The sequence below is a fragment of the Cibotium barometz genome, chromosome 38 (genome assembly GCF_041138505.1).
Source record: "Cibotium barometz isolate CiBa-2024 chromosome 38, ASM4113850v1, whole genome shotgun sequence".
NCBI classification, from domain to species: Eukaryota; Viridiplantae; Streptophyta; class Polypodiopsida; order Cyatheales; family Cibotiaceae; genus Cibotium; species Cibotium barometz.
Window position 1 is genome coordinate 21095894 of NC_141083.1, and position 14693 is coordinate 21110586.

Consider the following 14693-nt stretch of genomic DNA (forward strand, 5'->3'; position numbering starts at 1 on the left):
AGATAAAAACTCTAAAAGATGGTAAAGTTCTTGATTGATTTAAGGACTTCAAGATTAAGAAAGTGTAACTTTCTTGAGTGCACCTTGTAAAAGGTGGATTGTCTATCTATAATAGATATTTTCAAGAGATGATTGAAGGGCATATCTATGGATTTGAAGATTAATTTGGTGCTAAACAAAATGGTTGAGAGGAAATCTTTGACAAGCCTAGGGTTAAGTGAATTGACTTAGAGGTTGCCTTGTCTATTGGGGAGAACCCCAAAGGAAAGTTTCGAGAAGATTAAGGTAACGATATATGTAGCTCCAATGTTGAATATAATTGATTTGAATGAGCGGTCTGTGCTTGAGAAGGATGCCAACAATGAGGCCATTGGTGCGATGCTTTTGCAAGGGATGCCATGTTATGTTTGAAAGTTAAAAAACTCAATAAGGCACAAAGGAACTATTCAACATTTGAGGAGGAGTTATTTGCTATTGTTCATTCTCTCAAGAAATGAAGGCATTATTTGTATGGGGCCACTTTTGAGTACCTTGAATGAACAGAGGTCATGGTTTATTCTTGGTAATTCTAGACCAATTATCCATGATGGTGATAGGTAGTTTCACCTAGCACTATGTGTTGACACTTGCTTTTTGATCACTTAGAGAGTAGTTAGTTTAAGTGGGTTAACTAGGTCATAGAGAATATGCTAGGTACATATGTTGGTAAGAAACATTCCACTTGGCAGGAGTACCTTTCTATTTAGAGTTTGCTTACTATAGCCAACAACACTCAACTAGAGGGCTATTCTCCTTATGTTGATATTGGTAGTCTCAAGCCTTCATGCCCATTGGGCTTGAGAGTGAGAAAATATAGTCTATTAAATATTTTCTGCAAGATATGTTGAAAGTGTGCATGATAGTATTAGGTAGGCATAAGATTGTGCCAAGGCCTATGCGAACAAGACTCACAAAGAAGTCTCATTTGAGGAGGGAGGGCGACTTCACCTCAAACTTCTTGAGCGATCCAAAACTGTAAAATTGGGAAAGTGTGCCAAACTTTTGCCGTAGTATTGTGGTCCATTCACAATACTTTAAAAAGTTGGAAGTGTGGCTTATAGATTGGAGTTACTTGAGGGTTATCTAGTTTGTCCAGTTTTTCATGTCGGTAAAATACAAAAAACTATTTGTGAGGACGACATTGTCCTAGGCACTAATTCTCTTTTGAGTTTCTTAAGCCACCATCTATTCCACATGTTCTTGAGAGGATTCTCAACTACACAAATTGTCACACCCAACACATGGTTCACCGTGAGTGTCCTGTAAAGTGGAAAGATAGGTCGAAGGAGGTCTCAACTTGGGAAAGGTTAAGCACACTTGGTAAGAGCTTTTTGGAATTTATTTTTGAGGATAAATACTCTCCTTGAAGGGGGGGGGATAATGTTACATAGATTTTAATTCTGGAGGTTGGGGGACTAGTACGGTTGTACGCTATGGTGGCTAGGGTTTAGGCGTGTGGGACACTAGCAATCCTAGTGTTGTCTAGCAGCCTAGATAACTATCTAGGTGTGTGCACTTAGGGCTATGGTTAGGGTTAGTGTGTATCACTATGGCTGGGAGGTGACTATGGATAGCTCCACCATGTTGTGCATGCGTGTTTCATGGGGTATGTGAAAATGACTACTACTACTACTACTACTAGGCTCTCTTTCTTGCTCTTTAACTCTCTAATGGGCATTGTCAAGGGGATAAGAAGGAAGCTAAGTTCCCAAAATCAAGAATTGATTGCAACTTGTTGCCTAGCAATTGCCTTAATTACATATACTATGTCTCTGAGACACCAGGTAAAAAGACTATAGTTATTTGCTGATAAGTGGGAGAGAGAGAGAGAGAGAGAGAGAGAGAGAGAGAGAGAGAGAGAGAGAGATAAAGGTTGAGCCTGGCATAGGTGACTGGCTACACGAGTTGCAGCTAGAGCTAGCTAAAGGTTTGAGCTAGGGCATGGGGGTTATCCAAGGAGCTGTTCCCGTGACTATTGAGATGTACTACTTGTGGTTGGTTAGAGCAGACTGGTGGTATTTCTAACCCACTAGCTCACCAGTGGATCAGAAATACCATTGATGGTGTTTGTGAGATGGCAAGAGCCAAGCCAATAGCATTCATTACTACTTTTTGGCTTAGGCAATTAAATGTAGAATGAGAATAGGCTTTGGCAATTAAATGTAGAGTAAGAAAGTGTGCACCGAAACTCAGTCATCACTTCTATTCCACCAGACGTCCACCAATCGACCTCTCTGAGAGTCGTGAGAACAGCACCCAAGAGGGCATGTGAATGGTATATCTGCAACTTACAAGATATAAGAGGTTGAGTCAGAGCCTGGCATAGGTATATCTACAACTTACAAGATATAAGAGGTTGAGTCAGAGCCTGGCATAGGTGGCTGGCTACGTGAGCTACGGCTAGAGCTAGCTAGAGGTCTTAGCCAGGGCATGGAGTTATCTAAGAATGCTTAAAAGGGCATGTGAATGGTATATCTACGACTTACTAGCTGTATGAGGTGCTCTATCACGCATGAACACGTGGCTCTATCACGCATGAACACTAGCTTAGAATGGATGAGAAAAGGCGTAGAAAAGCATGCCTTATACTTGCTCCTTGGAAAAGCATTGGGGATAAAAAGGTTGAGAGGAAAGAATAAAGAAGTGTCAAGAAATCTCTCTCTCTCTCTCTCTCTCTCTCTCTCTCTCTCTCTCTCTCTCTCTCTCTCTCTCTCTCTCTCTCTCTCTCTCTCTCAGATTTGGTACTAGAGCAAGACCTGCAGGTGCGTGAAAAGTTATATGATGCATATGGTCAGCACGTGAAAACTTCGGGTTTTCAACGGGTGTCCACTAAAAAAAAACCATCATTAAGTTGCCACTTTAGACCAAATATTTCAAAAAGTTGAACTTGCCATTGCGTGTAGACCTCGTTAACTGGTTAGATTTAATCGAAGTTCAATCGAAGAAGAATTGTAACTATTTTGGACATAATTATGAGTTGCATTTGCAGACTCGTAACTAGACTTTTGTATCATAAAGTTACGTTGTGTTGGACTTTTTTGAACCAAAGCAAATTGGTTGGATTCTCTACGTCAAATCGATTTGATTGGTATATTACCATGTGAATGAGACTTTAAAAGATTTTATCCTCAATGTGAGAGATATATTCTAGAACTCGTACCCTAACCAATTCAGATTTTTGGTTGGACATAAAGTTAGTTACCAATGATTTATTTTCTTGTTAGCCATTCTGGTTACTGAATTATGTGGACAGTTTATTTGAATCAAGTTTTGTCTTAATGGCAAACTAACATTGTAACGTATTTTTGGACAATTTCTAGATCCTTTCAGTTGAAGATTAAAGTTAAAAGGTATTATGTTAGCTAAGTTTGCTAGCGACATGATCTAATATAGATCATGAGAAACCTTAGATAGGTTTGTGCTCAAACCTATCTAATGTTTGTGCTCAAACATTACAAGCAATTTGAGAGAAAGCTTGAGAAGTCAATGAGGGCATGCGACTCCTAAAACACTCATAATATTCTAAGCTAGATTAGATATGTGACTCATAAACTATGAGATTTACTGGGACTTTATTTGGGTGCCCATTCATGCATACTATCTTTTGTTTTTAATGGGTTTGGACCACATTTAGATCAAAGAAATGGTTATTTGGGTGCCCATTCATGCATACTATCCTTTGTTTTTGATGGATTTCCACATTTAGATCAAAGTAATGGTTAAATCCTACTAAGATATCTCTTTATTGCTATCAAATGGTGTATTTGATTGGTTGAAAGCACTAAAGCACATACATTAAATAAAATGTATCCATGCTAAGTTGGCGGATACATAGATCCTTGTTTGATGTGTATGTTGTAAAGCTATGCCAACCAAATAAAGAAAGTTAACATGAAACTTTAGACTAAGCTATTGGGCCAAAGTGGTCTTGAATTTGTTAAGATTATTGTACTATACCATAGGGTGGTACAATTTATGTTTTTGATTGCTAGTTGTCAAACTGACACTAGTGTAAAGCATCTAGGGACCAAGCGGGCAATGTAATGCTCAAGTTTTCTATTGCAAAGTATGCAAAATTTAATTTAAGAGCAGGTATGAAGTAATCATTTGCTCTTAGTCTAAGAAAAAGGTTTACTTTTCTTTGTTACCCCATGGGATCAAGATGATTAAGGGTATTATACCATTTAAGAACCACTTGTGTACTTTAGATTAAGTTAAAATCTCATGTATTATAATTTACTGAACATGTTTGTTTACTATGTATGTGGTTCAAGGGTTACAGTTTAAAAGAATTATAGACCTAGGTAGAGATTTTCTTTTGAGTGTAATAGTATCCTATATTATAGTTTATAGCTAGCTACTTAAAATGATTTAAAAATTTTGACATTTGAAAGTGTGTGGCAATGTCAATAGGGTAAGTTATTGACACTTGGCACAAGTGCAAGTGACTCCCACTATCAAACTAAGAACTTATAATCTAGTTGTTTGTAGCCATTATCATTACCAAGTAGTCATTGTGATTTGTACCAAAGAGCAAGCCACTCAAAATTAAATAAGAAAACAATTTTAGAGAAAGAATTTCTTGTGAGTAATTAGCTCAAAATTCTTTAAAAGTTTGTTAAGCATGCTATATAATGAGCTAGTGACTCATATGTTCGGATGAGAGCAAGTAGCTCAAGTCATCATTCAAAGATTTGACTATTAGAGTTTTCCCAATTTTTTTTTCTAATGATCTAGAGGATCTAAGACATTTTTGTCTTTCTAGAAATTGAATGCTCTAGGAACTTTTCTAGTTCAAGGTGGCTAGCCAAAGAACTTTGAAACTCAAGGGCAAGCTAGCTAAGGAAGCTTGGGAAACTCTATTTTGTGGTCTCATTGCTACCAGAGTTTATTTGTCTTGTGATGATCGAGCAACCCTATTTGACGAACTATTTGACTCATCATCTAGACTACAGTAGATAAGATGTATTAGCATGAAGAAAGTTAATTGGTTATTCTTGTTATAATGGATCTACTTTATGCACACACACGAGGGTCCAATCTTGGAAGGTCATTAGAAGTATAAAGGATAAGAAAACCTTAAATGATTAAATACACATGGCCTTCTTTATTTTGGTCAACTGGACTATTTGCCTTGAATAGTTGATGTTTGTTGACATGTACATTTGATACAAGCTAGATGCTAAATCAAATGGTTTTAAGATAGGAAATGCTCCCCACATATTCTTATAACTCAAATGAGCACTTCTTCAGAAAATCCATTTTTGGAGTAGAAGTTAGAAGTGTTCTAGAATTAGTCAAGTTGATATGAACACTTATGTGAGCTTCCAATGCGAGTATAGCCATTGTTTGGCTTAACTTAAGTTCATTTAACTACACGGATTTCTTTACAGGTGTGGTATGGGACAATTGAGTACCCTATTAGTTGAAAAGGAACTTCAAGTCTTGTACAAGTAAAGTTGTATAGACTAATGGAGATCTTATCCATTTACGATCAAATTGATCAAGTCTAAACTATCATTAAGAACAATGATTCTTTTTGAAGGGGTGGAGAAAGAGTACCAAATAAAGCACCAATGAAAGTAAAAAACTAACAAGTATTCCAAGATATATGATCCTTAAACAACTTCATAAACAAAGAAGAACGGGATCGATGGAATTTATATTGTGTTAATTCTTTCTATCTTTAGTGTTGCATATGCCCTATCAACTACCTTTTTGTTGTAATAGTCCTTTCTATTTGTTATATTCCCTGAGTGATAGGATTCATTATGATTGAGTCTTCTCTGCATCTCCATAGTTTAACAGAAACTCAGTACTACGTAGACCTTCGTATGAGTGTGTGCTCTTATGTGTGTGTGTGGGGGGGGGTGTGTGGGGGTGTGTGTGTGTGGGAGCATATATTGATACCAAGTTCTACACCCACTATTGAACATTGATGACATTAGTGGGGATGTCATAGTTTCTAGTCCATAATATGCATAATGGAGTTGATGGTTATATTATCTTGTGGATGGACTACCATGAGGCTATAACTTGCACTTTCTTATAAGGTGAATTTAGGCATCTCCCTGGATTCATCTAGGAATATATATATATATATATATATATATATATATATATATATATATATATATATGTATGTATGTATGTATGTATGTATAATACATTAACCAGTAGTTGGGACAATATTATTGTAAGGGCAATATAAGGTCCTAGTTGGGACAAGGCACTAATTAAGAACTGGTTATTAATAATTTATAATTAGTGCATAGTAATGCTTACCTAGTTCAGCATGAGCTTTATGCGACAAAGCGTTTTTTCTTTTTCTTGACTATTCCTCAAAAAGTGATCATTAATGATGATGACCTAAGTTAGGGAAAAAGAATGTGAGATGCTAGGTAAAAATGTTGTATGAAAGATAAGAAATAAGGCTTGACAGAGGTTGAGTCAGGTAGTCAGCTAGATGGGCTATGGCTAGAGCTAGAGGTCCAAGCCAAGGCAGAGGGGTTACCAAGAATGCTTAAAAGGACATGTGAATGGTATCTAACACTTCTTAGTAGCCGAGATAGAGCCAAGTCCCATGTGGCTCTATCACGCATGAACACTGATTTAAAATGGATTTAAAAAAATACCGAGAAAAGCAAGCCTTATACTTGTTGTTTTGGAAAAGCATTGGGGGGGCCCACTATCCACACCTCAGAAGACCAATGGGACCACCACCAAAAGGGTTTATGTAGTAGGTCCACCACCACCAAATTGAAGGGCTAAGGGATCCAACAATCCATGTGATTGGAATAGAGGAAAAGAGTGAGAAGGAAGAGGAAGAAGTGGTAGTATAGGAAAGAGAGTGAGAAACAATGACATGCCACAGGAGGCTAAGAGGAAGAAGAAGGGCTCAAGGAGGAAGATTAGATTTAGTGATTTTTAGCTAGGGGAAGGGGTTTCCAACTATGACATATCGGGTAACATGAGGAGTTTCAAACCCAACATCGCACTATCATAGCTAATAGCCATGTGCCCCTCATTTTACGAAGGAAGTGGATGAAGGTTGTTAGCACCAAGTCATCTCATCACCATTGCAAAATAAAGGACTCAAATGAGATGCATAAGGTAGATATTGGGTTATTAGATGATGTGCCAATAGTGGATGCTTTGGTAAAGAGGGTGACAATAAGAAGAGCTTAGATAGTCAATGTCATGAGCTAGGCTGCAATGGAAGGGCTGGGGTTGGAATGCACTAACCCCTCACTCATAAGGATCAAGATTGCAGATAACAATAGGTTAAAAGCTATTGCAGATAACAATAGGTTAAAAGCTATTGGTTCAATTAAATCTCTTTCAATTGATGGATTGGGGATTGATTTCATGTTATTCCTACTAAAGCAGATTGCTTGGCATTCCCAATCATTCTTGGCTGTGCCATGGCTATGGGAGGTCAAGGCCACAATGATGGGACATAGGGGAGATAACATTCAACAATGGGAGACCAAAGGTGAATTACGTTTTGAGAACATGTAGCAGCAATGCCCATGGCTATGGGAGGTCAAGGCCATAATGATGGGACATAGGGGATATGACATTCAACAATGGAAGATCAAAGGTGAATTATGTTTTGAGAACATGTAGCCGCAAGACACTTCATCACAACACGTCATCTAATGACTCATTTGTTGAGCCTAGTGGGTCCTCTAACCTTATATCTTATTCATAAGAGACCTCAAAGACAAGTTTGGATGAGGAAGGCCACCTTGCTTCACTAGAATTGTTTGGTATATCACTAGACTCCTCTTAATTCTCAAGTCTGTGGATTTCTACAACAAGATTATGAAAATAATACAAAAATTCTTTCCTCTTCTCTAATAATGGAAAAAAGAGCACTTGGATATGCTTGTGAGTTTCAAGGGTTATTTTCCACTTAATACAATGATCTCAGTGGGTTTATCACAGTTCAACATCAGAGAGAGCTTAAAGAAGGCACCACGCCCATGGTGTAAAAGCGATAAAGGCTTTGAAAAGATCTCACAAGAAGCATTAAAGGTGGAGATTGATCGCCTTGACAATAGGTTTTATTTTCATAGGGGGGAATTTAGAATGGGTGTCTTCAGTGGTAATGACTCTAAAGAAGGGCAATAAGTGGCACACTTGTGTGGACATGATGCTACTCCACAAGTTCACTAAGAGAGATCATCATCCCCTTCCATTCCATGATGAGATCTTAAATGAAGTTGCTGAGCATTAGTAGTGTTACACAGTTTGTGATGGGTATTCATGTTATTTTCAAATCAAGATTGCTAAGGAGGATCAAAAGAAGACCACATTCATCACACTTCTTTGCATATAGGGTGATGCCTTTTGGCCTTACTAATGCACCGGTAACATTTCATGAATCTAGTGTTTGAGCTTTATCTTGGAACCTTTATAAGAGTTTATCTTGCATTTTTAGCACTTAGATTGGTAATTGTGGATAAGGTTCACTTAGCATTCAAGGACTCTATGAATTTTGAGGCAATATCAACCCAACAAAGTGTTGGATTGCAGAACTCAAGGTGCCTCTACTTGGTCACGTAGTGTGAGAGGAAGGCATCCACATCGCTTGAAGTATGGGTATGCAAGGTCTCACCACTCTCTGAGGGATCCCTAAAGTATGGTATGCAGGGCCTACCATAAGAACCCATAGGAGCTATGTCAACATTTCCTTGCCATCTTGTGCTTGTGCTAACACATCGCAAGTCCTCTTCTTCTGAGCTCCTGATCAATTCGCTTGTGTTGATGCTGCCTTCTGAGCTCTTCGCCCACCCAAGGCAAATTGTGCCTGCCACCATCATTCCACATTGATTCCTTAGTAACTCTATGCGGATCCTTGTTCTCGACACCAGCCCTCTGTCCACAAAATTAGTACCTTTGTCATTGCAAAGAAATACTTTATCTTGGATTACCTTATCATTTTTTTTCACATGGATGGCCATCTCGTGCTTGGGTACCCAAGATGGACTCTACCCATCACCAATCCCCAAAGATTCTGACATTGTGCCCTCAGTTTGGGCGTGCATGGTTGGACCAACCATCAATCCCCACAGGTTCCTTAGTGCTTCAAGTTTAGGTGTGCAGACAACTCCAGTGAGCCACCTTAGCTAACCATGGGCCACACTACTAATACCATTCCTTTTTCCCATGCTGGTATAATAGATCTTACTAGCCAGAGCTTCACATTCTTAGATCCTAGACTTTCCCCACCAGAGACACTACTATGCTTATCCCAAATCTAGTATGAGCATTGCACATACAACATCTACATTGCCTATGACCGAGGCCACAATGTTACCCTACTACTTATGTGCCACGGTCACAACAGTAGCAACTGTAACCCACCAACCATCACCCATATTTACAGTTGCCACTCTGTTCACATAGTCCCTGCTCCTAGCTTAGCCACCACTGCCATTCCCATTGCTAGTGCTACTGAAGGAGCATCCACATCCCACATACCGCATCCCACTCCTTACTCTAGTGGAACCATGCCATATCATATACCAAGAGTAGGAACAAGTCCACCACGTGCTGCTAGACCCTTTACACCGCCTATATATAGATCACGAGCACCAAAATTGGAGCACCCATAGGATACATGCCATATGCACCTCGCACAACTTTGCCAAGATACACACCACACATTGTTAACCCATTCCTAGGGTTAACAAGAGGTACCACCATTATCTTACATCAAGGAGTCAAGGTAGATACACCAAAAGGTCATACATTCAAAATATGAAGCAATGGTGTCTAAGTCTATAGCTTGGATGGGCGCTTGTAATGGTCCTATGGAACACTTATGGCAATTTTCGCTTCAAGAGCATGTGGTAGCAAGTTAGGATAAAGCCCCAAGTGATGTACTTCATGGATATATTATGAGAGTAGTCATTGTAATAGCATTAGGCCTCTTATGAGCCTATAGTGCCCGGTCGACCACAGTTTAAGTGAGTGTGAACACTTATGGCCATGTATATAAGTGAATATCTCTCATAATATAAGGGACTCTCCCATTGTGCAATAAAGTCTTGCTCTTGCTAATCCTCTTGCTAATCTCTCTCTAATCCATACCAGTGAGAGTGTGTGAGTGAAGTGAGGTGAGAGAAGGGACGAGTACATGTAGTGTAACGCGACGGTGTGACAACGCTCGTGGGAGGCGTAGTGGAATTGCTTCTCAAGGAGTTGTAGAGCTTCGAGGGTTATGAGCTTAGTCATTGGAAAGATCCCCCCACGACAGTTGCGGTTCACCATGTAATCTTCTTGTTGGATGTGTTTCAAGGGAGGTTTGGGTGAGCCATAACATTTTTGGCGTTGCTGCCGCCGCGAGGAATCATCCCTTGGCTTTTTCCATTGTTTTTCTCTAATCTATGCATTACCCATTACCCATTGTCTTCATTAATGGTTTCCCAAGAAAAATATGTGATTTTGATGGAGATTTTTGTGTGATTTAGTGAGGAATAGCTCTCTTTTTTGTTTTATGAAGAATGCTTTTTTGCTTAATTTTTAGCTTAAATTGTTGTTTTTGTTGTTGTTGTTAGTTTGTTTTTAATGTTCATAGGGCTTGCACATATAGTGTATTAGGATTTGTTTACTTCCATTGCATCAAAAAATGCAATAGAATGCACTTTTTAGTGATTTTTAGCTCTCTTTAAAGTCAAACATAGAGCTAGAATCATTAATTTTTGTTTGATTTGTGTGTTTTTTGTTTGATATTTATGCATAAGTGTTAACAAGTATTAGGAGCAGCATAATCCTTTAAAAAATTTCACAAAAAATCTTTAAAACTCTTGAAATTGACTAATCTTCCTTAACATGTTTTTGTCATCAAGGGTGATTAAGCTAGTTCAAGAGGCAAAAGAACTAGAAAATTGTATTTTGGGATCAAAATCGATCATGTGAGAGGTCGAAGTTAATGTTTTTGAATGTTTTGAGAGCATCTAGATGCATCAAAAAACCTAATTACATCAATTTCTTCATTAATTAGAGGAATGTTCCTCTCTTTTGCTTAATTTTGCATAAAGAGACGAGACTAGAATTAAGAGTTTAATTAATCTCTAATTTTGGATTAATTTACACATTAGTTGATCCACATAGCTTAGCAATTTTATGCTTTATCCAATGATGTGCTCAATGGTGTGAATTAATTAGTGATTAGTGGTTAATTAGAGCATTTGATTAGTCCAAAAGGGAGAAAGATTAGTGAAAGGATTAATTTTTGATTAATTCTTAAGCACTTTTTTTCATAACCTATTAAGGCTAATGAGCATTGAATGAAAAGATGCCAATTAGTTTGTCAATTTGTCCATTTTGGGGTCATTTATGAAGAATGTAAGGGAGTGTTATAAAAGTGTTCTTTTTTTATTCCCACTTACCTTTTTGGAAAAATACCCACATCTCCCCAATTTAAATATCAAAAGATATTCCCTCCACACAAGGAAACTAGAATTTTCCACTAGAATCCAATAAAATAAAATGAAATAAAATATTCGTGAAACCCCAATTCACGAATTGGCGTTTCACAGCGTGAAACACAACTGTTTCACGATGTGAAACAGTAGTTTCACGATGTGAAACAGACCCCCGCACACAAAAAAAATCCGTGAACCACCTAGTTCACGTTGTGAAACGCACCTATTTCACGACGTGAAATAGACCCTCGTGATAAATAAAAAATAAAAAATTTTATGAAACACAAGATTCACGTCATGAACCGTGGCCTGTTGTTTCACGGATTAGTGTTTCACAAATTAGTGTTTCATGGATTAGCGGTTCACGCCCAAAAAAATAATAAAATTTAATTTTTTTGCATGGTCATTTTACGTCCTGAAACATTTGCTAGTTCACATTGTGCAAGAGGGTCCACGGCATTTTAAAAAAAGTGTTTGGAAAACAACCTTGTTTGAAGGCTCATATCTCCTAAACCGTGAACCTAATGAACGCGTGCTAGTACTCATCGAAAGGTGACATTGAGCTCTTCAAAATTGGTCTAAGCATCTGAGGACAAAATCCATCATTTTGACCTCCGACCAGCAGTCTCAAAGTTTGATCCAAAAATCGAGCCTTAAAGCACTAAAAATCGCCCAAAATAGCCCCGAAAAGATTGCATACCATGTTCATGCTTCTTTTTGAGTGTCTAAATGACGAAATCACAAAAAATTCAGAGAGATAAAGTTGTAGTACTCCAAAAATACTACAAACTCTCTCATATAGAGTTTTTTCAAATTCTTTTTGGAACACATTCAAAAACGGGCTGCGAAACAGGGAAAATCTTTCTGAAAATTTTTTCCCATCTTGAGACAGTGATGGAAAATAGGTTTTTGAGACCTTCTCTTCCATTTGGGATGCGAAGAGGGTGTTCGCATGCACTTTTTCAACCTCGGCTTCCAATTGGGACACCAGTGGCACACAATTTTTTTCGAAAAAATAAGGTCTTTTACTTGCATGTAACGTCTAAGCTAATTAAGACAAATGGACACTCGTTTAGGTCGAGACTGTAATGGGCTGTCATAAAACCTAAAAAGCAAAAAAAAAAAGTGTGCTTGCTCATTGAGCAATTGGTAACGCCAAGATTTGACAAGGATAGAGGGATTACATGGACTCACACTCAAACTAAACCCAATGGATGAAATCTTCGAGCCATTTAGATCTATGCCCCAAATGCAACTCTTAATACCATTTACCATGCCAACAACAAACATGTCATCAGGTTTTACACCCCCTGTCACATCAATCATTGCGGGATTCGGTCCCTTGCCTAGCACTACCACAAGACCTACATCTTTCGAAGTGCTAGGTACCAACCCTTTGCAACCCCTAGGTACCCACACCTTGGATATATTGACTAATCTAGGAAGGGGGGTTGCCCAAGGACTAAATGAGGTCCTACCCGCATTAGCACCCACACACGGCCTTAGTGACTTATACAAAAACATGGCCATATAGATTTTCAAAATCATGGGCAAATACAATGGGACGATTGATCTTGTTCGATTCATACATGCGTTGAATCTTTGCTTAGTGAGAAAGGCTAGTCGATAGTTCATCACATTGATGCCAGTAATTAAGACAAACTTCAGGACCTTAAAAATAGCCTTTATCCACGGCTTTTCACGCGACAAGGTGATCGATGGAGTGCAGAAAAAAAACTCTATTCAATTGAGCGTAAACAAAACAAAACCATTAGAGATTTAATCCTTTGAATAAAAATCTTAGACTTATGATATGAGCCATGGGAGAAACTAAACGATGCTTAACTGAAGAGATGTTTCATGATGGGCATAAAGCAAAATAGCTTACATAACTTGATCATTATATTCAATCCAAAAACATTCGATCAATATGGTAACAAAGCAATACATTTAGATGACAACATGATAGAAAATGATAAAAATATGAGATGTTCCTCATCTAAACCAAGTGAAGAAAAGGCTAAAGAAAAATTGATCTTAAAATTGTCATTCCTTGAATTCTATACAGCCTTGCTTAAAAGCTTTGAACCAGAATATCGAAAATAAGATGAGCCCCCTCAAAACCAAACATCCTTAATTCCTCTCAAAGTGATAGGTGAAATGCCTTGTGTTCATTGCCATCACTACGTCGATCCCAATCTCCAATGTATGTATAATAGGCCTGTCTTTATGTATAATAGGCCTGTCTTTATGTACTGCATATATTGCAAAACCTTCGGTTACAACACACCTCAATGTCCTAATTCACCTACAATTAACTAAAAACCTCCATCTCCCGTGCCCCAAGCAGAAATAGGCCAAAGGGTAGACATTGCTCAGAAAGAGGTTAAGCAAACACTTCAGTGCTTCTATTGCCAGGGACTGCACAAAGTGGCCGATTGCATAGTTTGGAATACTTTCATGTCCACAGTATACTTTGCAACCCATATGTGAAGGATGTGGTATTGATCACATATTCCAAGCCCAAGGCAAGTTGCTTCAATGCAACCTGTCTTGCAGAATACAACTATTAATATTTTGAGTGTGCCAAATGGGCGATTGTCCATGACACCCTTGAATGTTCTTATGCGCTTGCAAGATAAGGCACGAGAAACAACCAAAAAGAATGCAAAAGAACACATTTCAAAATGGGTAGAGGAGCGTGTTTTAAAACAGAAACCAAAAGGTGAAACAAAACCTTCTAAACCCAAGAAAAACAAAGACAACCAATTGTTGAAACCAACGTTGAAATAAAAGACAAGGAAAAGGAGCATGTGGTGGTCCTAACCCCAAAAGATCCAAAAGCTACACATGATGCAGAAGCATCTACTTCAAAGGCTACCACTCAATCCACAGAACCCATGGGTAAGCCAAAAAGCAAAAAAAGAAAGTTCGTTCTTGATGCTTGGGCTGAAACAAGTTCTAGTACGTCACTTAGTGAGGATGAAACAAGTTCTGATTTGTCACTCAACGCACCTCATAGACTAATCAAGAAACTAGAACCTGCCCAACCACCCCAAACAGGAAATCATGATCACATGACATATGCGAAACGAAAAAAGAAAGCTCAAGAGAGCATGCTTAGAATTGTTGAGTGTCATACAAGATCACCGGTTGTTGTGATTGAACTTCATAATGTTAAATCCACAAAAGAAACGAGAATACAAAAATTGAAGG